We start from the raw sequence: 25,632 nt of genomic DNA, 5'->3' as shown, positions 1-25,632 counted from the left end.
GGGTTAGAAATGGAAAATGGGAAAATTGATTGTAATGTACAAATAATTGATCCTAACCCAATAAAAATTTTTCTAAAAAAAATAAAAAAAAGGAAATACTAATATGTCAGACAGATACTGGAAATGTAAAAAGCATGAAGGATCATTATACCATATGTGGTGGACTTGTGAGGTAGCTAAGCAATACTGGGGAGATATAATCGAAGTAATTAATGAGGTTTTGCAAACCCAAATAAGTAAGAACCCAGAATTGCTGCTACTGAACTTGGGAATGGAAGATGTTCCAATGCAGTACAGAACATTGTTATTTTACATGACTACAGCAGCAAGACTTCTATATGCGCAGAAATGGAAAGTACAAGAAATACCAACTACAGAAGATTGGATTTACAAATTGCTGTACATGGCTGAGATGGATAAAATGACAAGAAAACTCAAAGACCTTGATCCAGGAGAATATATTGCAGATTGGGGGAAATTGAAACAATATCTAGAAAAAAAAATGGGATGTGAAAGGAGGACTGTGGCAGTTTGAGAACTATTAATTTGTGATTTCTTAAATAGAAGAGAGAAGTAACTTTACCATTAATGGGAAAATTTAGCTATTAATTAACCTAAGCTAGTATTACTATTAAGAGACTTTATCAAAAATATACAGTTTAAACAGTGATGTAGAGAATGGATATATTAGTGGATTTGATAGAGTATATATAAGAGAATTTGAATATGCTTAGAGTAAGAGATATAATACATATATGATTTAGAAGAATTTAATGGAAAATAAGTTAAGTAATAAGATAGGTTAAGGGTTGGAAAGCTCTTGGAAGTCTACAAGGAGGGGGGAGGGAAAGGGTGGGGGTTGAAATAAATTAGGTATGATGGGGAGTGTATGTAATAACTATGTACTCACCAATAAAAATTAACAAAAAAAAACCCCAGGCTGGTTCGTGGTTCACGAACCAGAGGTTTGTCAGAGGTCATTTCTGACAAACTACCACAAACTTTAGGGTAGTTCGTTTGGTTCGTTTTTTGGTTCATCACTGCGGACAGCCTAGTGCCAATCAATAAGTTTCCTAGGGGCTTGGGCTTTCTGCAGACCTTCTGCTGACCTGGAAGTGACCTTCTGCTGACGCAGAAGTGATGATTTGCTGGCCCGGAAGTGACATTTTCATGAACCAAACGAGCTGGTTCGTGAACCGGGGCAGGTTCATGAAAGTTTGTGGTTCATGAAAGTTTGTGGTTCATGAAATGACAAACCACGAACCGCATGGTTCATTTTTTTTCTGGTTCGTGCCCATCTCTTTCATTTGCCTTTGGGAAGGCACAATGCTGTGTGTGGCAACTGAAGTATATATATTTTTGTGGATTTAATAGATAATCTGAATACTTTCCAGTTTCGTTTCCAGTCTGCGTATGGGACCCTTGGTTTCCTTGGTAGGTTACCTCTTCTGGGCAACTGATGGGGGAATGTGCCCTTTTCAGGATCAACCATAGTATTGTTGCTGAGATGGATTGCTGGCACTGTCTTGCAGTGGCTCTGTTCATTCTTGGTAGGTAGATCAGAGTGCGGTACTGAGAAATGACATCTATTTATTTATTTATTTATTTATGTATTTCCTGCTTATCTCCAGCAATTTACAACATCATTCTACCTTCCTCCATTTTGTCCTCAAAAAACTCTGAGGCTGAGAAAGGGAGATTGACTGGCCCAAGGTCATCCAGCAAGCTTCTAGGGCAAAGTAAGGATTTGAACCTGTCATGTCTGTGTACAGCCATGCCATGGTTGTCTGTTTGTTATATTGCTTGTGCCACAGTATGCTGAAGCTATACTGCATTATTACTAAATTGACGTGTAACTCTCTCTGATCATCTGTAACCATATTGCAGACATTACTTCCATGGTACCCAGAAAGGGCCTCTCCTGTTACCTTAGAGAAATATGCGAGTCTCAGCTAGCTGTGACCTTGGTGTGTCTAGATGCCAGCTTTCATTCCTTTTCCCAGATGCTGGGAATTATGTATTGTGTGCCTGATGCATAGTCATAACTGAATAGGTTCTCACAGAACTCTTGTAGGCTTGCACACCAAAACTTAACTGTCATTTGGAGCATGGGAAAATCAACTATAACAAAGTCTGCTTGATTTGAATTGTCACTTCTGCCAAACTCTGTGATGGAGTACAGACCTAAACTGCATAGATCCTAATAAAGCTACTACTGCTGGAACCAATGTGTGTTTACTGTGGATGGGCTTGAGGGGTCTACCTGCCAGGGACTGACAGAACCTGAGTCTCCCAGTTCATATTCTGACACTAACCACCGCACTTGTTCTCACTGCTCTACCCTTTCACTGAAGGCTTATGGTATGCTGCAAGGCTCCATCTTGCCACCCACACAGTGCAGCATCAATATGAAACAGCTTATGAAAGTCATCCAGATATTTTGTGTGCAGTGCCATCAATAGACAGATGACATGCTGCTCTGTCTCTCCACCCATTTCACTCCAGGGAGACTGTGGCAATCCTGAACAATGATTTGGACTCAGTTAAGGGCTGGATGTGGTGAATGAGCTGTAGTCCTCCTGACTAGGCAAAAGTACTGTGGATCAGAAATGCAACTGGTTCTGGATGGAGTTTGCACTTTAGAGGTACTTCTAGACCTGCTGTTGCTTGGAGAGATAGCAGGTGTGATTTTTACAACTCACGTTAGCTCACTAGATAGTACTTTCACCCCTGAAGAGCAGATCTGGCCACAGTTAAACGTGCTTCACGTGGGGCTGCCATTGAAAAATGTACTGATTTCTTGTTGTTATTAAAATGTACTGATTTCTTGTTGTTATTAAAACAACAAAGAATAGCACCATTGAGCTGTGAAGCTGATTCTTCAGTGGGAGTGCAACTCCATTTAGAACTAGTTGATTCCTTACTCTCTAATTTGCTGTATTATTGACCAACAACACCTCAGTCCTGGCACGTCTGGACTGAGCTTTAGGTTACTGGCCTTCATCCAGCTCATGATTGCCAGCAGACATCTTTGCAGAGTGCTTGCAGTCTCATGCCTGCTGAAAAGGAGGAACAGTTACATACCCAGAAAACCTTTCCCTTCAGCCTGGGGACTAAGAATCTTGTGGGACCTCATCGCACATCTGCCATGGAATCAATCTGTCATTCCCCCAAGCATCACTTTCTGGTACAGTCAAACTACCAGAGCATGGTTCTTCAAACTACATAAGAACATAAAAAGAGCACTGCTGGATCAGACCAGTGGTCCATCTAGTCCAGCATCTTGCCTTCTGCCTTGCACAGTGACCAAACAGTTGCTGTGGAGGGCCAACAACAGGGCATAGAGGCTGAGGCCTTCCCCTGAAGTTGCCTCCTGGGACTGGTATTCAGAGGCTCACTGCCTCTGAATGTGGAGTTCCCTTTAGTCTTCAGGGCTAGCGGCTAGTGATAGGCCTGTCCCCCATGAATCTGCTTATTCCCCTTTTGAAACTGGCTTTGCCTGTATCTATCCCTACATCCTCTGGCAGTGAATCACACATCTTAATCACTTGTTGTGTAAAGAAATATTTCTTTTGTCTGTCCTGAGTCTTTTGTCTGCCCATCAGATTTCATTGGTTGTCCTCGAGTTCTAGTATTATGAGAGAAGGAGAAAAAAGTTCTCTCTGTCTGTCCCAGTCCAGAAGAATACCATGATTACCTGAGAAATTATGGATAATCAACAGGGTTGCACTTCCCTGGCACTTTCCCAGCAAAGGTCACCCTCAGGAAGTGGTCAAAGTTTCAGTGTTGAAACTAGACCAGACAAAACTGAAACAGATTTGCATTCTGTGATGAAAAATAGCTGCTCCATTCCATGCATCATGTTCACATCCACAGGCTGCAACAGCTAAAACATTGAAGCACCTTAGACTAGATTGTAGTTTGATACCATTCTGATTTGCAGAAATCATGGTACCCAGATTAGAATGGCTGTACCAAAAGTTGCAGAATACCAGAGGAGCTAGCAAGCAAAGAATAGCATTCACTTCTATTGTAGGCGACTGATCGTATGACACTTCTTTGACTGCTACAATGTTCCCAACCTTTGATGGGGCACCACTAGCACCCGTTCCATTGGTCAAGAGTCGTGGTGTGACACTGGACTCCTCTTTATCAATGGAGGCCCAGGTCACGGCAGTTGCCCAGTCTGCCTTTTTTCATCTTCAGCAGGACAGGAAACTTGCTCCCTATCTTTCAACCCATGACCTAATGACAGTGATCCATGCTATGGTCATCTCCAGTTTGGATTACTGTAACTCGCTTTATGTAGAGCTTTCCTTGGGTTTGACCTAGAAATTACAGCTGGTCTGGAATGCTGCTGCACATGTCCTGATGGGTACGCCATACAGGGCACGTTACTCCAATCTTGCAGCAGGTATACTGGCTTCCCATGGAGTTCTGGATCAGGTTCCAGGTTTTGGTTTTAACATGGGCCGATTCCAGACAGCCCTCCGCCTTGCGAAACATCGCGCGTCGTCGTGCAGAAAACGCGAAATATCGTGTTTTCTCGCGCGAGTTTTGCACGACGTAAAGCCCTAAACAGACTGGGACTAGCATACCTGAGGGATTGCCTCTCCCTATATGTACCCCAGAGAGTGCTCAGATCAGCAGGAAAACACCTACTGGTGGTACTTGGCCCCAGGAAGGATCGGCTGGCCTCGACCAGGACCAGAGCTTTCTTGGTTCTGGCCCCAACCTGGTGGAACTCTCTGTTGGAGGATACTCGGGCTCACCAAGATCTTGTATCATTTCGGCGGGCCTGCAAGACAAAGATGTTCCACCAGGCATATAGTTGAGGCCAGTCCTGGATCCATCAAGTAAGCCTCCCTACTGGTCTCCTGTCAGTGGGGAGGGGCTACATAGCCATCTGCCCCTCCCCCACATGTGAAGTTATAGTAGGATGTTACTAGACATGGGCACAAACCAAAAAAATTTAACAAATCTGCGGTTCGTGGTTCAGTGCCGATGATGATCCCGAAGTCATGAACCGCAACAGACATTTCCTGTTGCTGAACCGGTTCGTGGTTCATGGTGCTCAGAATGGCCCCTGTTGCACTTAGAGAGCACATATTCACAGGGAGTGTGTAGCAGGCTCTCCTCCAGCCAGCACCCAAGTTTGGTCAAGATTGCAATAGGGATCTTGGAGTTATACCTTCTCCAATCCGAGGCCCCCAGGAAACTCCCACAAAAATCCAAGCTCAATTATACTCCCTCTGTCTCTCCCCAAGGGCTAGCAAGTAGCAAGCAACAGCTCTCACACTTCACTGCTTGCTGGAAGTGAAAGCCAGCCTAGAAGCGCAGTGCTTTTTATAAGCACAGGTCCCATAGAGCAATGCAGGAGGTCTGTGTTTGGCTGTTAGAGCTTCCTATCAGAGTTTGCAGGGATGAGATTGGAGTGCCCGTGGCTACAGAACACCCCTTCCCCCTCCCTCTCCTGGGTGTCTTCTCCCAACTTGTAACCACTTTGCAGCTCCATGGTTGGAAGGAAGACCTGCTGATCAAGGTAAGCTGGGCTTCGATTCGGGTTTCCAGGGTGACAGAAGGAGTGCAGACAGAGTTCAGGCATTCCCCTGGCTCCGTTGCCAGGGGAACTGATTGATGGCGCCTGACTGTCTGGCTTCCTGAACCGCAGCCAAATGCACTGAACCAGGCTTCTTCCGAACGCTGGTTCATTTGCCATGGACAATCACAAACTGCTGGATCATGATCGCGCGATTGCCAATTTTGTGGGTTTTAGAGGTTCGTAATGCGGTTCGTGCCCATGTCTAAATGTTACAAACTTGCACCTCCCTTCTCCCCTATGTATGGTGGGTAGGGGAGAATGAAGGAGCCTCCATCTTGGGATTTGAAACTTATGTTACTGAGATTCCTGATTTTACTATTGCAAACAGGTTTTATCTTATGTGTTATTGTAACCTGCCCTGAGCCCACTTGTGGGGAGGGTAGGCTAGAAATGGAATAAATAATAAAAATAATAATAATGAAGTAGTCAAAAGAATGACATACAATCAGGCTCCTACAGTAGCATTGAATAATATTACTTGCCTTTAGGCATTTTTGATATGATGCAACTTTTGGTGCAAAATCGACTCTCACACTCCACACAGAAACAGTAGTAATAAAATCAGCTTGTGGTGATTTTACTGGATAAACAGTAAGATGTTAGTTGAGCACAGTAATATTTATTTTCTTGCCTTATGCAGGCAGTTATGTGAAATGTTGTAAATACTAGTCTTCATCAAAGATCATGGTGAATTTTATTTCCCCCAAAAGGATTCCAGTGTGACAGGCTGTCCTGATGTTATGGCAGGATGTGTTGGCTGCTGTAACTGTCCTCTCCCCTCCTATTGACACAGTTTCTAGAATGTTTATTTATGACCTAACTGGCCTTAGAATTCTCAGCTTCTAAGTAATGTGTGTGTGTGTTGATTTTCCTAAAGACAGAATGCTAGCAGCAAATAAGGAGGAATTCCTCATAATTTTGCAAAGATTTATGATTTTAAATTACATTCAAATAAGGACAGAGCTCCTGTCCTTTTAACAGTTGTGTAGAACGGACAGTTTCCCCAAGCACAGCTTTTATCACACCTTCATGACAACTGAAAAAGTACAGCTGTGCCTTCTTCTTTATTCTACTGTAGGTACTGGTAGCTGTTGGTCTATGTATAGATTCTGGCCTGTACAAACTTCCAGCTGATTTACATCAGGGCTGTTTCCACATGTCCCCCCCTCCTGAAAAATGGCACAAAACTTACGGAACGGCGCGCCTTCACAGCGCGATTTTCCATCATGAATTCGCTTTGTGGCACATTTTCTGATGTCATCGTGCCATGAAGCAAAGTCATGTTGGGAAATCGCGCCATGAAGGCACGTCGTTCCACAAGTTTTGCACCATTTTTCGGGAGGGGGAGAAGATGTGTGGAAATGGCCCAGGAGCTGCATAACCTTCTGATCGTCGTGTCCTTTTTCACAACCACACAGATGATTCCTGTCATTCTCCTTGCCCCTCTCATGGTGGTTTAATACAGCTGGCCATCATCTTATCTTAATTTAAACCAGTGGCATAGAGTGAGGGAAAGGAAGATTACTTCCTGCTCTTCCAACCAGTGAGTGGTGGGTGTCACAGGGCTGCATCAGAGAATGGGGGAGAGATAAATGGGGGATTGAGATGGACAGTGTGTGTGGCACTGGATTGATCATCAAGTTTCTCATTACTGATCTACAGTATCAAACTATTATTTTAAAATAAACAAAGTAGCATAATATTAGATAAAGTGTTTCTCCCACATCATTGGAGATAGCAGGATTTGAAATGAGTGGGTCCAGTGAGTCCAAATAGCTGGATCTGAGTCCAGTGTGTGCAGACCAACACAGCTACCTACCTGGAACTATAACTGGAGATAGTCTCAGAAGTGTTCAGGGCCACCAAGAGAAGGGTATTGATTCTTCAGGCTCAGGTTGGTCTGGGGACCCCAAGAGGTTCATTGCCTCATTATTTTTATGCTTTCACCTGGTAGGATGCCTGTGATATGGGACTTCAACAACAGCAAGAATCTTCTTTAGAAATCTAAAGTTGCTCATGTTAATCTTTTGCTTGACTTGAAATAATAACAAATTGACCTTGATATAATAATAACAAATTGACCTTGATATAATAATAACAAATTGACCTTGAGGGCCAAGATTGGACTAACGTGAAAAATTACAGACCTATATCACTACTTAATAATGATTATAAAATTTTTGCGAAGATATTGGCGGAGAGACTGAAGGGGTGGCTCTCGGAAGTCATAGAGGAAGAACAAGCAGGCTTTTTGCCAGACAGACAAATAAGAGACAATTTAAGGACAGTGATCAATGCTATTGAATACTATGATAAGCGTTGTGATAAAGAGGTTGGTTTCTTCTTTGTAGACGCTGAAAAAGCGTTTGACAATTTAAACTGGGACTTTTTGTTTGCCACTATGGAAAAGCTACAATTGGGAGAAAGATTCATCAGAGCAATTAAAGAAATCTATAGAGACCAGACTGCAGCAATTGTAGTGAATGATGAATTGACCAAGAAATTGACGATTAGTAAAGGAACAAGACAAGGTTGCCCGTTATCTCCATTGTTGTTCATTTTAGTATTGGAGATTCTGATGATACAAATACGACAAGATGAGGAAATACGAGGAATGAAAATAAAGGACTATTCATACAAGGTTAGAGCATTTGCTGATGACATAATGTTAATTGTAGAAGATCCATTGGAGAACATGCCAAAAGTGATAGATAAGATCAAGGAGTTTGGTGATTTGGCAGGTTTCTTCATTAACAAAAAGAAGTCAAAGATATTATGCAAAAACATGACTAAGCAGAAACAACAATTGTTAATGGAAACAACGGACTGTGAAGTAACTAGTAAGGTGAAATATTTGGGAGTTGAGCTGACTGCAAAAAATATAGATTTGTTCAAGAATAATTATGAAAAATTATGGACTCAGATAGAGAGAGACTTGATCAAATGGAATAGACTGAATCTGTCATGGTTGGGCAGGATTGCAGCAGTTAAGATGAATGTGTTACCAAGAGTAATGTTTTTGTTACAGACAATACCAATCATCAGAGACTCTAAACAATTTGAAAAATGGCAGAGGAAAATATCAGATTTTGTTTGGGCAGGCAAGAAGCCTCGAGTGAAAGTTAAAGTTCTACAAGATGCAAAGGAAAGAGGCGGAATGCAACTGCCCAACTTGAGACTTTATCATGATGCAATCTGCCTAGTTTGGTTAAAAGAGTGGATGATGTTAAAGAATAAGAAACTATTAGCCCTAGAGGGATATAAAAAAATTTTTGGATGGCACGCATACCTATGGCACGACAAAGTAAAGGTCAACTCGATGTTCCTACATCATTTTGTAAGGAGAAGTTTATATACAATCTGGAAGAAGTACAGAATTTATTTACAAGAAGGAACCCCCTTGTGGGTGGTTCCATACGAGGTGATAGATCCGAGAGCTGTTGATAATGAACAACAATGTTTAACATACAAAGAAATAACTAAAATTGAAGTATCTAAACTTAGAATAAAGACGCAAGAGGAACTATCACCTAATTACGATTGGTTCCAGTACAGACAGATTAGAGATTTATACAATTCGGACTCTGCAAAAGGGGGCATACGAACAGAGAACTCGGAACTAGAGCAGACCCTTCTTAAAGAAGACAAGAAAAGAATATCCAAGGTATACCAAATACTGTTGAAATGGTATACTGAGGATGAGATAGTTAAAACACAGATGGTGAAATGGGCTATAAATTTCAATAAAGAAATAACAATGGAGGCATGGGAATACTTGTGGAAAACTACAATGAAGACAACGACATGTATCAATATTAAAGAGAACATTTTTAAAATGATCTATCGTTGGTACATGACACCAAAGAAGATTGCGCTAGGGAACTTGAATACTTCTAATAAATGCTGGAAATGTAAGAAACATGAGGGCTCCCTCTACCATATGTGGTGGTCGTGTGAGGTAGCTAGGCAGTTCTGGGGGGAAATAATAAGAGAAATGAGTGAAATTTTACAGTTTCAAATAAATAAGAACCCAGAACTCCTGCTGCTAAACTTGGGAATGGAGGGAATTCCAGCCCATCATAGGACGTTGATTTTTTATATGACTGCAGCAGCTAGACTTTTGTATGCGCAGAAATGGAAAGTACAAGAAGTGCCAACTATTGAAGATTGGATCTACAAATTGCTGTATATGGCTGAAATGGATAAGATGACAAGAAAACTGAGAGATCTGGACTCAGGGCAGTTTAACACAGACTGGGAGAAGCTGAAACAATATCTGGAGAAGAAATGGGAGGTGGGAGGAAAACTGTGGCAGTTTGAGAACTACTGAAGTATAATAAAAGTATAAAAGAGAGGGGTGACTTTACCGGGGGAGGAAGAGAAATGTGAATTTATAAGCAGTTAGATTAATTGATTGAGATATATATAGATATGTATAGGTTAACTGATAGAGAATAATTAATGATAAGGTGTAAACATGAGGATTGACTAACTAACAATATTTTCTTTCTTTGACAAGATTTATATGCACCAAACTGAATGTATAGAAGAGTTAAATTGATTGACTATCTGAGGAGTTATATAGAATTACCATAAAAAGATGAAATGAGTAATACATAGAGAACAAATCAAATTGTTTGATTTAAATTTTTATGGTTTATGATATATAGGTTTATATAGAAATATTCAAAACTGGAAAATGGGATAAATTGTTTATCTAAAGACGTATAGTTTGGGTGTATAATAAGTAAGGGAGTTAAAGATGTACTGCTTAATATAATGGAGAATGTATATCTGTTTTAGATAGAGGAATTTAATAGAAGTAAGGGAAAAGGGACAGAGGGTGGGAAAGCTGTTGGAAGTCAACAAAAGGGGGGGAAAGGGAGGGGGTTAGAAACGAAAAATTAGGGGAAAATTGATTGTAATGTAAAAATAACAATGTTCTAACCCAATAAAAAAATTTTTCAAAAAAAAAAAAAAGATATGTATAGTCAGACTAGGATCTGGGAGACCCAGGGTTCAGTCTCTTCCATGGAAGCTTGTTGGGTAACTTTGGGCCAGTCTCTCTCTCACACACACACAGCCTAACCTACTTCACAGGGTAGTTGTGAGGATAAAATGCAGAATGTTGCAAGCCAGTTTGAGTCCCCAACTGGGAGAAAAGTAGAGTGTTTAAAAAGTTTTATAAGTATGTTTTTCAGTTAAGCAAAGGGTTAAAGTAAGAGAATATGGATACCTAGAGAGAACTTTTGCTCCCTAGCTCCTTTTTATTTCCTCAAATGTGGGGAGGAAAGACAGAGAAAATACTTTTCCTCATGTTGTGCTTTGCAGCCCTGCGTGACAGCCCAAGGGGTTTCGCCTGAATCCAACTTCTTGGGTGAATTAAAAAGTGGGGAATTCAGGATCCTTTAACCCTGTGTCCTTCATGGCCATCCTGGTTCAGAGATCACACTGTACTTGTTATGAATAGTGAACTCTATTCATGTCTATTCACTGGCACTAATGACCACTTGCCAGCATAAAGCAGTCAGGTTCACACATGCAGGAGAATGAGATCATGGGATACAGGGCACTTATGTAAGTTTGCAGCTGCCAAAACAACCAAGAGTCTCATGGTACCCTAAAAATTAACAGATGTACTTTGGCATAAGCTTTCGCTGGTTCTCAACTGTCAGAGCCCAAGCTTATGCCACAATAAATGTGTTAGTTTTTAAAGGTACGGCAAGATTTTCTTTTTTAACCAGCCACTGATCAAATGGTGCCACACAGAATTCAGTCATGCCTGTATCAAACTTCAAAACAAAGCTATTGAGGATGACCAAATGCAGGCTGTAAATTGAGTGTTTATTACACTAGCAGTTGCCAAACCAGGAGCAAGCCAAATGTTCAAAACAAGTCTCAGCGTCATAGAGAAATAACAGCTCTAACTGTATTGCTGAGCAAAACAAACAACTCCCGCAATTTCAGTAGATGAGAACAATGCTTCCTGTCCCATATAAAAAAGAAGCATTTCTCTGTGAAAATTGTTAGCTCTTCCTGCTCACAATATTTTCAGTTTCCATTTCTTTTTACATATTTTAAAATAACACAAAGTCTGCCCTTCAAATGGCTCATCCCCAAATCATATCACTTTAGAATCTCAGAAGGGAATATTATTATTAATCTTTAATGGAAGGGAAAAAATTGAAGAGAGAACATTAAGGCTTACCTGTGTATAACTAATGTCTTGCTTCCTTTAGCACAAGGCGACAGCAACTTCAGGAACGGAGCAGTGACCTCAGGGTCTAAGTCAGCAAACAGCTGCATGAGGGGGAGTGGTAAGTGATATGGATATGAATGGCCCCCTTCTCTCTCTGTGCTGCTATTTATGTCCCCATAGCCAAAAAAAAAAAACCCAACCTAAAATCAGCAAGAGGAGGAGATTGTTTTTCATCTGAACAACTCAAGTTTACTAATGAATAACAACTGTCAGGGCTAAAGCCAGCCACTGGGTTTAAAGAATTCTTAGAAATAAATTCAAATTTCTTCAAACAAATGATCTCAATTTGCTGTGTTGATTTCCACACTACTAAACCACCTTTGACTTTAGAGTTATGCAGTTTTCTATAAAAGTGGTCACAGTGTGAGATTTTAAAGAGTACCAACAGAAAGCAACCCATTTTCATAGCAATAAATAGAATGATGGCTGTAGTCATGCGCTTGCCAGAAAGAAACAATTATTCAGACCCAAATTAGCCAAGTTGGAGGGATGGCAAACAGTTAGCAAATTTCATGGCATAATAATTCAGAGGGCACAGGGTAAGATATTTTATTTTATTTACTTCATTTATACAATGCTTTCTCTCCAGTGGGGACCCAAAGCATCATACATAGTTCTCCTCTCCTCCATTTGATGCTCACAACAATCTTGTGAGGCGGGTTAGGCTGAGAGTGTGTGACTAGCCCAAGGTTGCCCAGCAAGCTTCCATGACAGTTTGGGGATTCGCACATGGCCTCCCAGGTTCTGGTTTGACACTCATGATTACACCACACTGACTATCTGGAGTGTTAGGGAGAGTAGCAGCTTGCTTCCAACGGAATTACAAGAAAAGACCCATAAAATCAATGGACAGGTCTAAAATGGGTGAGTGGGCAACAATGTGGCAAATGAAATTCTGTGTTGGTAAGTGTAAGGTAATACATACTGGAACAAAAAATTCCTAACTTTAAGCATAAGTTGATGTGGTCTGAACTAGCCGAAACTGAGAGGGAAAGCAATCCTGGAGTTGTACTGCAGCTCAATAAAATTGTCAATGAAAATATCATTGTGTAGCAGCAGTTTAAAAAAGCAAACTCCATGCAGGGAATTATTAGGAAAGGACTGAAAGTAAAATGTCCAGTGTAGTAATGCTCCTGTATAGATGGATGGTGCAGATTCATTTGGAATACTGCGTACAGTTCTTGTCATGTGTGTAAAGTGGCAGCAGGTCATGCTGTCTTATGCAATGCAGAGGGTTTTCAAGGTAGAGATGAAGAAAGGTGGATCACCATTGCCAGGTTCTGTGTTACAACCATGGACTTCCTTCGTGGCCTCCCATCCAAGAACTAACCAGGGCTACCTCTGCTTAGCTTCCAAACTCTGACAATATTGTACTAGTCTGGCCATCCATGTGAAGGGTACAGTTCTGGTTACCGTATCTCAAAAAAATACTGCAGAAAGTGCAATGAAGTTGATGGTGGAGGTCAGAGCACCTTTCCTATGATGAAAGACAGGAAAGTCTGTGTTTTTTCAGTTTAGAAAAAATGATATTAATGGAGTTCATAAATTATGCATTGGGTAGAGAAAGCGGTAAGAGTTTTTTGTTTGTTTTTTCTATTAAAAATACTAAAACTGGATAGGGGGCACCCAATGAAGTGCATAGGTAATGGATGCAGGACAAACAAAAGGAAATACTTCTTCAATGAGATTTGAGTCCAGTAGAAGCTAAAATGACGAGACTGAGGCTATCATGCTTTGGTCACATTTTATCTGGTCTCCATTTGCTGCCTGATTCTGATAAATTAAATTTCATACTCTCAGACACAGATCCTTTCATTTCCAATAGGATGGTACTTTATACCCTGGCTGCCAGGAAAATAAGAGTAAATGTGACAACAAGGAAAGTAAACAGCTGATACAGATTGTTGCCTTTTAGTCTGTTAGAAACCATTTGATTTTAAAGTTGTTTATATTTTAGGTAAAATGCATTTTACTGTAATCATGTCTGTATACATGCTTTATTATGAACGGTTTTGAATTGTGAAGCCCTATGGACATATACAATAAATTCTATTGTACTTCTACTTTGGTCACATCATGAGAAGACAAGAAGACTCACTAGAAAAGACAATAATGCTAGGAAAAGTTGAAGGCCGTAGGAAAAGAGGAAGATCCAAAAGGAGATGGTTTGATTCATCTACCAGTTTGCAAGATCTGAGCAAGTCTGTTAATAATAGGATGTTTGGGAGGTCTTTCATTCATTAAGTCGCCATAAGTCGGCACATAAAACACACACAATACCTTAAAGGCCAACAAGATTCCCAGAGTGTAAGCTTTTGGGGATTGAGTTCCCTTCATCAGATACCCTTCATTCAATGAGTAATTAAATTGTGGAATTCACTGCTAGAGGCCATAGCGATAGCTAGGATAGATGGCCTTAAAAAGGGGATCAGACAGATTCATAGAGGATAGGACCATCGATGGCTACCAGCCATAGAGATTAAAGGGACTCTTCCTACCCGGAGGAAGCAAACTTCTGAATGTGAATGCTTGGAGGAGCCCTCAGAGGAGGTCTTTGCCTCTGTTTCCTGTCTGATGGCACTCTAACAACAACAAAAACAACAACATTCAATTTATATACTCCTTCAGGACAACTTAATGCCCACTCAGAGCAGTTTACAAAGTATGTTATTATCCCCACAACAATCACCCTGTGAGGTGGGTGGGGCTGAGAGAACTCTGAGAAGCTGTGACTGACCCAAGGTCACCCAGCTGGCTTCAAGTGGAGGAGTGGGGAATCAGACCCAGTTCTCTAGATTAGAGTCCTACTGCTCTTAACCATTACACCAAACTGGCTGTCTAGAGGAATTGGTTGGCCTCTGTATGATACAGGATGCTGGATATGGCCTGATCTATCAGGTCTGTTCTTATTTTTTTATATTCATGGGGTAAAGTGGACGACTGGGGAAGGCAATGGCAAACCACCCCGTAAGAAGTCTGCCAAGAAAACGTCGTGATGCGACGTCCCCCCATGGGTCAGTAATGACTCAGTGCTTGCACAGGGGACTACCTTTACCTTACTTAGTCATGATCTAGGAAGGTCAATGCAAGTCACATTTTCAGGTTCTTTATTGAGCTGTATGTGTTTATTCCATTAAAAAGGAACAATGGAAATTTCCTAACAATCATACCCTCCCTAGAAAGAATGAAACAATCTGGAATATCTTGCAGTATTTAACAGTTTTCTGGGCGCTGCAGTGGTTACTAGCAACACCCATCACAGAAGTTTGGTAGATATTTAAAGAACGTTTTCAGGTAGGTAGCCATGTTGGTGTGCCGTAGAACAGCAGGATTTGAGTACAGTGGCATATTAGAAACCAACAAGATTTTCAGGGTATATGCTTTTGAGAGTCAGAGTTCCCTTCTTCAGATACCTTCTTCAGGTCTAGTATCTGAAGAAGGGAGCTTTGACTCGCAAAAGCGTATGCCGTGAAAATCTTGTTGATCTTTAAGGTGTCACTGGTCTCAAATCCTGCCGATTTCACATGTATTTCACATAAAGTCCTTTGCCACATGAACAAGCAGGCTTATACTCTCAGACTCTTGGTCTGTCAAGGTTGGTATTGTCTGCTCAGTCCCTCTGAATAACAGCATTGACAATGTAGTATTTACTGTAGACAATGTAGACACCATAGTGTACGGCAGAATACACTATTGACTGTAGATAATGACAATATTGTCTACTACTGACTGTGACTTTCTAGGGCTTCCAGTTAAGTGCTGAAAAGTCCTGAGATATGTACCACACACATACATACACCACAGTGACAAACTCAGAACAAATCATACAGTTAAGACCACATGTTTCTTTACCCTACACTTTCACAGAATCATACAGTTGTAAGGGGCCTTATAGACCATCTAGTCCAAACCCCTGCCCAATGCAGGAACAGCCTAAAGCACCCCCAACAAGTATTCATCCAGCCGCTCCTTGAAGACTGCCAATGAGGGGGAACCCACCACATCCCTGGGCAGCCGATTCCACTGCTGGATTACTCTTAATGTGAAAAAGTTTTTCCTAATGTCCAGCCGATACTTTCCCTCTTGTAGTTTAAACCCATTGTTTTGAGTCCTATTCTTTGCTGCAAACAGGCTTCCCTCCTCTAAGTGGCAGCCTTTTAAATACTTAAAGAGAGCAATCATTTTGTCAGGTTCTGACTATGTTTTGTGTATGTGTAAACCAAAGAGACTCTATTTTAATCCTGTCAGTATATTAAGTGCTTTTGCAGGTGGTAAGCAGTTTGCTGGAAGATCACAGGGAGATGTTTTGTCTACAGCCTTTCAAGCCTTGGGAAGCTTTCACTTTCTCACTCTTGGGCCAATTGTTTTGAGAACTGTGGGGGAGGATGGGGCCTGCAGGGAATTGCTATTCTGTACCTCAGCTTTTACCTGTCATTCGTAACAATGCTTCAATATCAGCCAAGATCCTTGTATCTTGGATTGTGGACTATAATAGTTGTTTATATTCAGTAAACCTTTGAAACCGATGGACTATTGTCTCATTGCAAGGGGTAGTCTGGATTGCAACTTTTAGCAAGCCACAGTCTGACATTTTGTTACTAAGTGGAGCGTTTTTAAATATCCGTAATGGCCAGCGGTTGGGGCATCGTGACAGCGTTGCAATACTTCTTTTCTTAAACTAGCGGGTACATAGAATCGGTCACCCCAAAGCCATTCCCCTTGCACAGATTGAGTCAGTTTATCTTTGGGTATATTCTCCCCCTCCTTTTCCACTTCACTTTTCAGTTTTTGTCTCCACCCCTGATCTGACTGAGGATGTTGCGTTGCGTGGCTGTGCATCGTGACCACACCTAGTTGCGTAGGCGAGAATACAGTGTCTACTGTCTCCTCCCTCTTGCTTTTGTGTTGGGGCATGCGTGATAGGGTGTCTGCAAGGAAATTCATTTTACCGGGCAGGAATTTAAGGGTGAAATTGAATTTAGAAAAATATTCCGCCCATCTTAACTGTTTGGCATTTAATCTCCTGGGGCTACGCAAAGCTTCTAAGTTTTTGTGATCTGTCCAAACTTCGAAAGGGTGGCGAGCCCCTTCTAGCCAATGTCTCCAAGAGGAGAGTGCCGCTTTGACTGCAAAAGCTTCCTTTTCCCAAACATTCCAATTTCTTTCTGACTCGGAAAATTTTTGAGAGAGATAAGCACAGGGTTTAAGTCTATCATCCTCCCCCCGTTGTAGGAGGATGCCCCCAATCACCGTATCGCTGGCGTCTACTTGCACTATGAAGGGGCGATTTTCATCGGGGTGTTGCGGCACCGGCTCAGATATGAATTGCTGCTTTAAAAGATCGAAAGCTAATTGGCATCGTGGTGTCCATATTAATTTAGCAGCTGGTTTTTTGGCTTGTTCCCCTTTGTTTTTTGTTTTTAGTAGTTCTGTGAGGGGAAGAGTTATTTGAGCAACGTTCTGTATAAATTCTCTGTAGAAATTAGCAAACCCCAGAAAGGATTGTAGTTCTTTACGGGTTGTGGGTGTTTGCCATTCTTGAACTGCTTTAACTTTGCTCGGATCCATTTTAAGCCCATCTTTTGAAATGCAATATCCTAAATAACTGAGTTCAGTTTTGTGAAATTCACATTTAGACAATTTGATGGGCAACTGGTTGCACATAAGAGTAGTTAAGATTTGTTGTACTAAATGTACATGTTCTTCTGTTTCAGAATAAATTAATACATCATCCAGGTAAACAAACTACTCCTTTATATAAAAATAATACTTCATTGATCATGGACATGAAAACCGACGGTGCCCCGGCCAGGCCAAAAGGCATAACTAGATATTCATACTGCCCTAAGGGCGTATTGAACGCGGTTTTCCATTCATCCCCCTCTCTTATACGGACGTGGAAGTAAGCATCTTTTAAGTCCAATTTTGTGAAGATCTTACTTTGTGCCACGACGTTGAGTAGGTCTCTAATGAGGGGTATGGGATAGGCGTTTGTGGAGGAGACTGCATTAAGTCCTCTGAAATCAGTGCATAGTCTTAATCCTCCATCCTTCTTTTTTACAAACAGTACTGGAGCGGCATGAAGACTATTTGCTGGTCAGATAAATCCCCTTTCCAGATTAGTGTCAATAAATTTGCAGAGCTCCTCTCTTTCCATAGGGCCCATTGGGTACAATCTGCCTTTAGGCAAGGTGGCTCCAGGAAGGATTTCTACTGCGCAGTCTGTCCTCCTATGAGGAGGCAAAGTGTTTGCTTCTTCTTCTGTGAAGGCTTGTAGATAAGCTCAATATTCTTTAGGTATTTGATTGATTTCTTCCTGGGTTAGAAGTGCTTGCTCCATGAGGGTAGGGTTGGTACCCCAATTTTGATTCCACCAATGATTTCTGCACTCATCATGTTTAAAAGTAATGCTCCCAGCCGGCCAGTCAATGTCCGGGTTGTGGTCCCACAACCACCTGCTCCCCAAAATCAAAGGGTATTTGGCTGTAGAGCTAATTACAAATGATCTCGTCTCCCAATGTTGTCCCATTCCTGTGATTACAGGTATTGTTTCAGTGGTGACTGGGTTCATATTGGTACCATCCATTTGTTCAAAAATGACCGGAGTTTCTAGTTCTTTCATTGGAAGTACAAGTCCATTAACTAGAGCGGGTGCAATAATGTCTCTGGAGCATCCAGAATCAATGAATGCTTGCACACGAATATGAGTTTTCCTTTCGGGATTAACTAACATGACTGGCATGAATAATATGGACCCTCGGGGTCTTTCCACTACGGGAACGGACTGTTTTTTGATCTGCCATTTGGGTCCAATTACGACAGATCCATCTCATTTCCCGAATTGGGGCTCTCAGGTCCGTCTTCTCCGATTAGAGCGGTCGAGTCAAGTTCCATAATCTCTTCTAGCTCTAAGCCTTTTTCGGGAGGATTTCTTCGGGATGAGCCTCGCCCTCTCGCAGTTCGTGGAGTCGGCATTGGGCGGTATGGCGGGGGAAGGGTGGTGGAGGCTGTACGCACTGGCTGGAACGGAGTTCATTGCACAGGCCTGAGTGGACATTGTGCTGCGTAGTGACCACTTTGGCCACAATGCAGGCACAGTCCTTGTTGCCATCTAGCTTCGCTCCTCTGGCCGCGTATCCTGCTCCCCTTCCCCCTCTCACAATTATTGAAGTCCTTCGGTGCCCTGTTGCTTGCTGCTGTTCCACAAGCCGTACTTCCTGCATTCGGTTTTCTACTTCACATGCCAATTGAATCCAACCCAATAGTGTGGGGGGATTGTCTTGCATAAGAGCCCGATCCAGCAATTTGGGGTTCATGCCTTGTTTAAACAAAATTATTTTTGTAGATTCCTCACATCTTGGGCATTTGGCGGCTACCTGTCGGAATTTAGTAACATAGTCTCTAGCCGACAGATTGCCTTGTCTAATGGTTTGTAATTCCATTCGGGCTCTATCTTCTTCTAACGGGTCTTCATACTGAGCTCGAAGAGCTGCTACTAAGCCTTGTAAGGAATCTAATTCTGGGGCCCCTAGTTCATACAACGTTACATACCATTCCGCCGCCTTTCCTTGCAACCGGGATCCTAGGTGTTCGATTTGACTGGCTTTGTCCTCGAACAAATGTCCCCAGCGATTAAAAAATTGAAGCGCTTGCACTAGAAAACATCCTAGTTTCGCGGGATCCCCGTCGAACGTGGCCTCCAGTTTCACCCATCCCATCGGTAACTCTTGAGGTCTGGCGACTGGTGATGGTAATGGGTAGTACTGTAGAGGCGCTGGCCTCTGATCATGCCGTACATCGGGTTGTCGCGGGACCGGTTGCATTGGGGGTTGTCGAGGTCGTGGGTGCGGGTACCCCTGCGGTCTCGGTGGCGGGGGGCCTTGCGGCCTCGGTGGCGGGGGGGCCTGTGGTCTCAGAGGTGGAGGGCCCTGTGGCCTCGGTGGCGGGGGGCCCTGCGGTCTCGGAGCCGGAGGACCTTGCGATACTTGCCTTGGTGGTACGCCCCTTGGAAGAGGTTGACGAGGCGGCTGTTCTTGCGGCGGTGGGGGTCCCAGGGGATGCTCCTGGGGCTGCAGCGGTTGTTTTCCTGGGGGAGGTGGCTGCTCCTGCGGCTGGAGAGGAGGTTGCTCTGGCGGTCTTTCCTCTCCGTCGTCCCCTGGGGGTCCTGGTGGGGCAAGACCATCATCTAGTGGGGGCTCTTGAGGGAGTTCTCCCGGTACCCCCATCCGGTGGATCTTGTGGTTGGTCAGGCAGTGGCATCACTGGTTCTTGCTGCTCATCCTCAGGCAAGAGCGGCAGTTGCCCGCCGAGAGGGGGGACCTGACCTTGTGCTGGCCTGGATCCGGGTGGACCCCTCTGGAGAGCTGCTACCCCTTGACCGATCGAGATTCTAGGGCATTCCCCAACTTCTTGCAGGGGATCCTCTCCTCTGTCTTCTACCACCAGTACTGATAGCAAGAGCACTGCGTGCGCCAGACTCTCCTCCATGCTGCTAATCCTGTCTTCCAATCTTTGTACGTGTCCTGGTACCGAAGTATCGACCTCCTCATATGGCAGTTCCTGGGGCATCTCTGCTGGGAATTGTGTAATGTCTGTATATCCTTCGGAGGAGGTGGTTGTTCGGGGCCAAGTTCGAATCTCTCCCATTCCAGTGGCCCCGTTACTCTCCCCTTCCTCCGATATGCCAGCCAGGATTCCTTTCGTTAGGCCCGTTATGGCCGAGATTCCAGCGTCCACAGCTAACGTGCGGCTCTGTAATTGCTGCCAACTATGATTGCTTGACTCGCGTTGCCCCGTCCATGGGGCGACTTCAGCGTAGTCCCAACTCATCAGATCGCGACGGGTAGTTTCCCAAACCTGGGTGCTTTCGGTACCTCTTGGGTCCCACTCCAATTGGTCGGATTCTCTATTCCAGTAATACCACGGCTGGTTACTGGTATGTTCCATTGATGAACCGACAGTCCTTTTCCCCTCCATCTGCGATCTGGTAAACACCGTGCTTGCTCTCCTCTCCCTCGTCTCTCTTGGCCTCAAACCCCACTGCCTCGGTGTAGGCAATGATAACAGGGGTTCCGCCGCCGCCCTTGGTCGAGCTCCCCAGTCCCTCTGGACTTCTTGGGTGCCAGCTCTGTTGGGTGCGAGGGTATACACTGTTGCACGGTTAGACTCCGTTCCCCCCCGAATGGGTTGCCTTGTAGTAGCAAGTTCCAGTCCCTCCGTATTAGAGACGTATGGATCAAACAAAGGGTCCCTGTTGGGTACGGCCTTGGTATCTGTCTCCTCCAGCCAGGGCACTGGAACAGATGTGATTCGTAACAAAATGTCAGAATGTGGCTTGCTAAAAGTTGCAATCCAGACTACCCCTTGCAATGAGACAATAGTCCATCGGTTTCAAAGGTTTACTGAATATAAACAACTATTATAGTCCACAATCCAAGATACAAGGATCTTGGCTGATATTGAAGCATTGTTACGAATGACAGGTAAAAGCTGAGGTACAGAATAGCAATTCCCTGCAGGCCCCATCCTCCCCCACAGTTCTCAAAACAATTGGCCCGAGAGTGAGAAAGTGAAAGCTTCCCAAGGCTTGAAAGGCTGTAGACAAAACATCTCCCTGTGATCTTCCAGCAAACTGCTTACCACCTGCAAAAGCACTTAATATACTGACAGGATTAAAATGGAGTCTCTTTGGTTTACACATACACAAAACATAGTCAGAACCTGACACATTTCTCTCCTCAACTTCCTCTTCTCCAAACTGAACATTTCCAGGTCCCTCAGTCTCTCCTTGAAGGGCTTCGTCTCCAGGCCCCTGATCATCTTGGTTGCTCTCCACTGCACCCATTGAAGTATCAGTTTGATAAGGAATAATAAAAGACATAGCAACAAATGACCAGGAGACAATACCATGACCTGCCTGATAAATCAACAGGGCAAAGCAATACAATGGAAAAAGAGATGCACACCTGAACCCGCCACCTGATGAGACAGCAATGTTTACTGATGTAAAGATTTTGTCAGTGCAGCTGGGGCACTACACTGACACAGATTCCCTCTGCCTGGATATTTTGGACTCCATCCACAGAAGGGAACTTAGGAACAATTCAATCCTACCCCATAAAGTATAGAGATTTCTCTGAAAAAGTAGCACATCAACAGTCCAACAGTTGAAAATACCACTAAAAATATTGTAAGGCAATTTGTTATTCATCTGAATAGAAGAAAGGATCTTGCTGAACCATCTACAAGTCCATTTAAAAGTGTTTCTAGAAATACCATGCAGGTTGACAATCATGACATGCTGTTTCTTCTTAGCATCTGGTGTTTAGAGACATACAGAAAGATAGTCATATTTCTGGATACAAAGCAGATTATTTCAGTTCTTCTCATTTTCACAATTTAAATGCCTAGGGTATTATATCCCACGTTGCTCCCCACTCCCTGCTGGACCAAACAGATCACAGGAGCTGGCTGTGCATGGTTTGTCTTTTGGTGCTTGTTGGAAAGGAATCTGCCTTTTCTCTAGGCACATCCCATGCTCCTGAGATCATATTATATACCTGCATAGGAGCTGCTATCTGAATATGCGATTAATAAAAGCCATATAAAGCAAAGGAGGTCTTACCAGTGTACTCTGTTTAGACTTCCTCCAGAGTTATATTCAGAATGGGTTTGTTGGAATTTGAGGATCAGAATGAAGCAGTGTGAAACGCAGCCCAAGACGATGAACAGGAGAACAGTCCAGGCTAGCGTCTTGTGAGCAGAAGCTTAAAAAGTTAATGAGTATTGTAGAATTAAATCCTCTCTCCTTATGGGTTCTTTTTTTCCCCACCCAGCAGTCAAAACAAGGAGGCCAGGGTCAAGGAATGAGTTTATGTTTGTGAAGGCAAAGAGCAGCCACTTGCTAAGTGTAACCACCAGGCTGTGACTTGGGCCCTCCCCTCCCCCGTTTCCTCCCAGCACCTGCCATTTGGAGCTATAAGGCTATAAGTTTGCATATACGGTGCATCGTTCTGCTGTTTCTAATTTCTACAATCCAAGTGTTTCATTCCACGCGGTGCCCTGCCCCCACTGGCCACGTAGGTAATAAGGAACTGCAAGGACTGTTCAGTATTCATGGCTTTCTTACTGTAGCGACCCAAAATGCTTTCAGTTGTTGTCTAGGAAACTCCTCCACATAGCCTAGCCTTACTAGCCTTGTGAGTAAAAACAGGAATGATTCATGCTGCCAAAGGTGCCTGCCTACGGACAAAGCTTCTGCAACGAAATGACAAAATAGTCATGCCCAGGAAAAGGCTGACACTGCCAGTGTTGATTTAAAAGGGAAATCAACTGCAAAACAATCATTTGAGTGGGTTCATTGCTGCAGTGCTGTTTACAGTTCTGAGAAATCCAAACCCTTCCGTAACATAGTAACGGCTGTGCTATTTTAAGCTGGCAATAAATGAGAGTGTGAAGACAGGCAGTGTGGCATCTGGATCTGTTCGTATTGATAAATGAGACATCTTCTCAGAAACGTCAAAAAATAGAGTGACCTCAATGAAAGCAGGATGACATCATATGCACAATGGACATTGTTTGGGGAAGGGAATTCTACCTCTAGCTCCCATGTGGGTGTAGCATCCTGACTTGCTCGGCTGACAGCTCCTGGTGGGTGACTATTTGGGTAGCTGGCCTTGGCAACTAAGGTCACCAGCCTCCAGGTGGAGCCAGGAGACCACTCAGAATTACAACTGATCGCCAGACTAGACATCCATTCCTCTGGATAAAATGGCAGCTTTGAAGTGTGGACTCTACTGCATTCTACCCCACTGAGGCCCCTCCTCTCCCCAAACCCTTTGTCCCCTGGACCCTCCAAATGTCCAGGAATTTCCCAACCCAGAGTTGGCAACTATTGGCAACTGAAGTTGGCACTGGTGGGTACCAAGCCTGGGAGCAGGGCAGGTAGATTGACTTTGTAGCCAGTTAATCATCCCATCCAGATATTGGGGGAGGGAGCAGAGGAAGAAAACTAACCAAGGGAAATAGAAGATGAGGGCGGGGGAGGACAGAAAAGTACTTATGTACACTATACAAGGTCTCCCAACTTCTCACCTCCATGTCTTAACTCTCCTCTGGCATCTTTATAAACAACGTGGCAAGCAGAACATACCCAGCAGGGCTTTCTAACTTCTGAGAATTCAGTACCCGTTTTGGTTTCCCTGGCAACAGCAGCTCTCAGTGGGAAAGGGACAAGTAGGCCAGCCGACTGGCCAGGCACACCAGTTGTGAGAAAACCAACTGGCTTCCTCATGTACATTGAAAAGCTTCTCCTAGCAAACAGCATTAGGTTAAAAAAAAACTGGTTCAACTGGTTAAATTTTTACCAGGTCCAACACTTGTCCTCATCCAACACTCTAGCCTAGGTGTCCCCAACATGGTGCCTGTGGGCACAATCATGCCCACTGACACATTTTCTGGTGCCCACCAAGAGTTTTTAGAAAATGGATGGAGCCTGGTGGGGCTTTTACAAAGCATGGCTTCTGACTGGCCATTGGAATATAGATTCGCTGTGCAGATTTTAAAAAACACTGCTTTGGCAGAATCTTCTCCCACAGCAGAAGGATCTTCACTGTGTGACTGGAGATAAGCTGTAGCAGCCATTTTCTGGCTGGCTTCATCTCCTGCAGCAGCCATTTTGTGGCAGCCATTCTGTTGTTGCACCCACCATACTGTGTCAGAATTCCAAATGTACCCACAGGCTCAAAAAGTTTGGAGACCCCTCCTCGAGCCACAGTACACATACTGGTTTGATAGATTAAATTCTACAGAATATAGGACAACTTTAAAGTATAAATCAATGCCTTAATTTTATTCATATAATAATCTTAAATATGACTGTGTTAACTTAGAGGTTAAGGTGCAAACTGCTGCTCAGCAATGTGATGACATCACTTACGAGCATTAAGAAAGCAATATTGTTATGTTGCTGGTGACATTAGCGCCTGCTGGGAGAGGTAAATTTCCCCATCTCTTCCCCCCCCCCACCAGCCAGGTGAATGGTGCCTGTGGTGAGCAATACCCCACCTGTGGCAGGGGGCTGGCAACCTTATCCTAAGCTGAGTTGCACCCTTCTAAGTTTACTGACTTCAGTGGACTTAGAAGGATGTAACTCAGCTTAGGATTGCATGGCTCATGCAGAAGACAGTGGAATCTGAGGTAAGGATAAAGAAGAATTGGAGGTTATATATTCAAAGGTCTTATCCCCAAGTTGTGTCCCATAGAGCCATTCCTATAAGTGTGGTACATTCCTTCTGTGTATTGAGCCTTCCACAGTTGCAAGAGGTTCTTCCATGGAAGAAAAAGTATCTTGCACTAGGGGAAGACTCCCTGTGCCAGAGGAAAGCAGAATAGATCCATGGCATCCAACCCACTGCTTATTTTTTAAAACTATGAATCCGTTTCAAAAAGGCAGACTCCTAGAATGAGCCAAATGCGTGATTTTTTTGGTATTTTACTAGATTTGAAAAGCTGTTATCAACATCACAGCCTAATTGCTGATTATTTAGTAATTGTCAAATTCTGGACTAGATGGATCACTGGTTTGAACCAGCAAGGCACCTCTTATGTCCTGATAGCTCACTGCATAAAGGGCACATTTAGAGGGCATGAGATACAGCAAAATACAGCAAAAGCTAAGGTGGTCTAGGTGTACTCAATATCTGGATAGGAGACCTCTTAGAAACCACATTTGCACTACTTTGAGTTTTGTGTTAGAAAATAGGTGAGATTA

At 43.3% G+C, this 25,632-nt stretch overlaps 1 protein-coding gene across 2 annotated transcripts in view; it reads right to left on the bottom strand.

Annotated features, from left to right (window-relative positions):
- Positions 1 to 22,585, bottom strand: part of LOC129333704 (Y+L amino acid transporter 2-like) — a 69,128-nt gene extending 46,543 nt beyond the window's left edge. The window contains exon 1 of one of the 2 annotated variants that reach the window (XM_054985548.1): positions 22,486 to 22,585. The gene's annotated coding sequence lies outside the window, so the exon portion shown is untranslated. Of the gene's footprint in view, positions 1 to 11,810; positions 11,894 to 22,485 lie in introns of those variants that run through there. The other variant, XM_054985547.1, reaches the window with a different exon arrangement.
- Between the last annotated feature and the right edge of the window lie 3,047 nt (positions 22,586 to 25,632).

The sequence above is a fragment of the Eublepharis macularius genome, chromosome 7, assembly GCF_028583425.1.
Source record: "Eublepharis macularius isolate TG4126 chromosome 7, MPM_Emac_v1.0, whole genome shotgun sequence".
NCBI classification, from domain to species: Eukaryota; Metazoa; Chordata; class Lepidosauria; order Squamata; family Eublepharidae; genus Eublepharis; species Eublepharis macularius.
The sequence above is the reverse complement of the archived record's forward strand: the minus strand, read 5'-3'. Positions and strand labels throughout refer to the sequence as shown.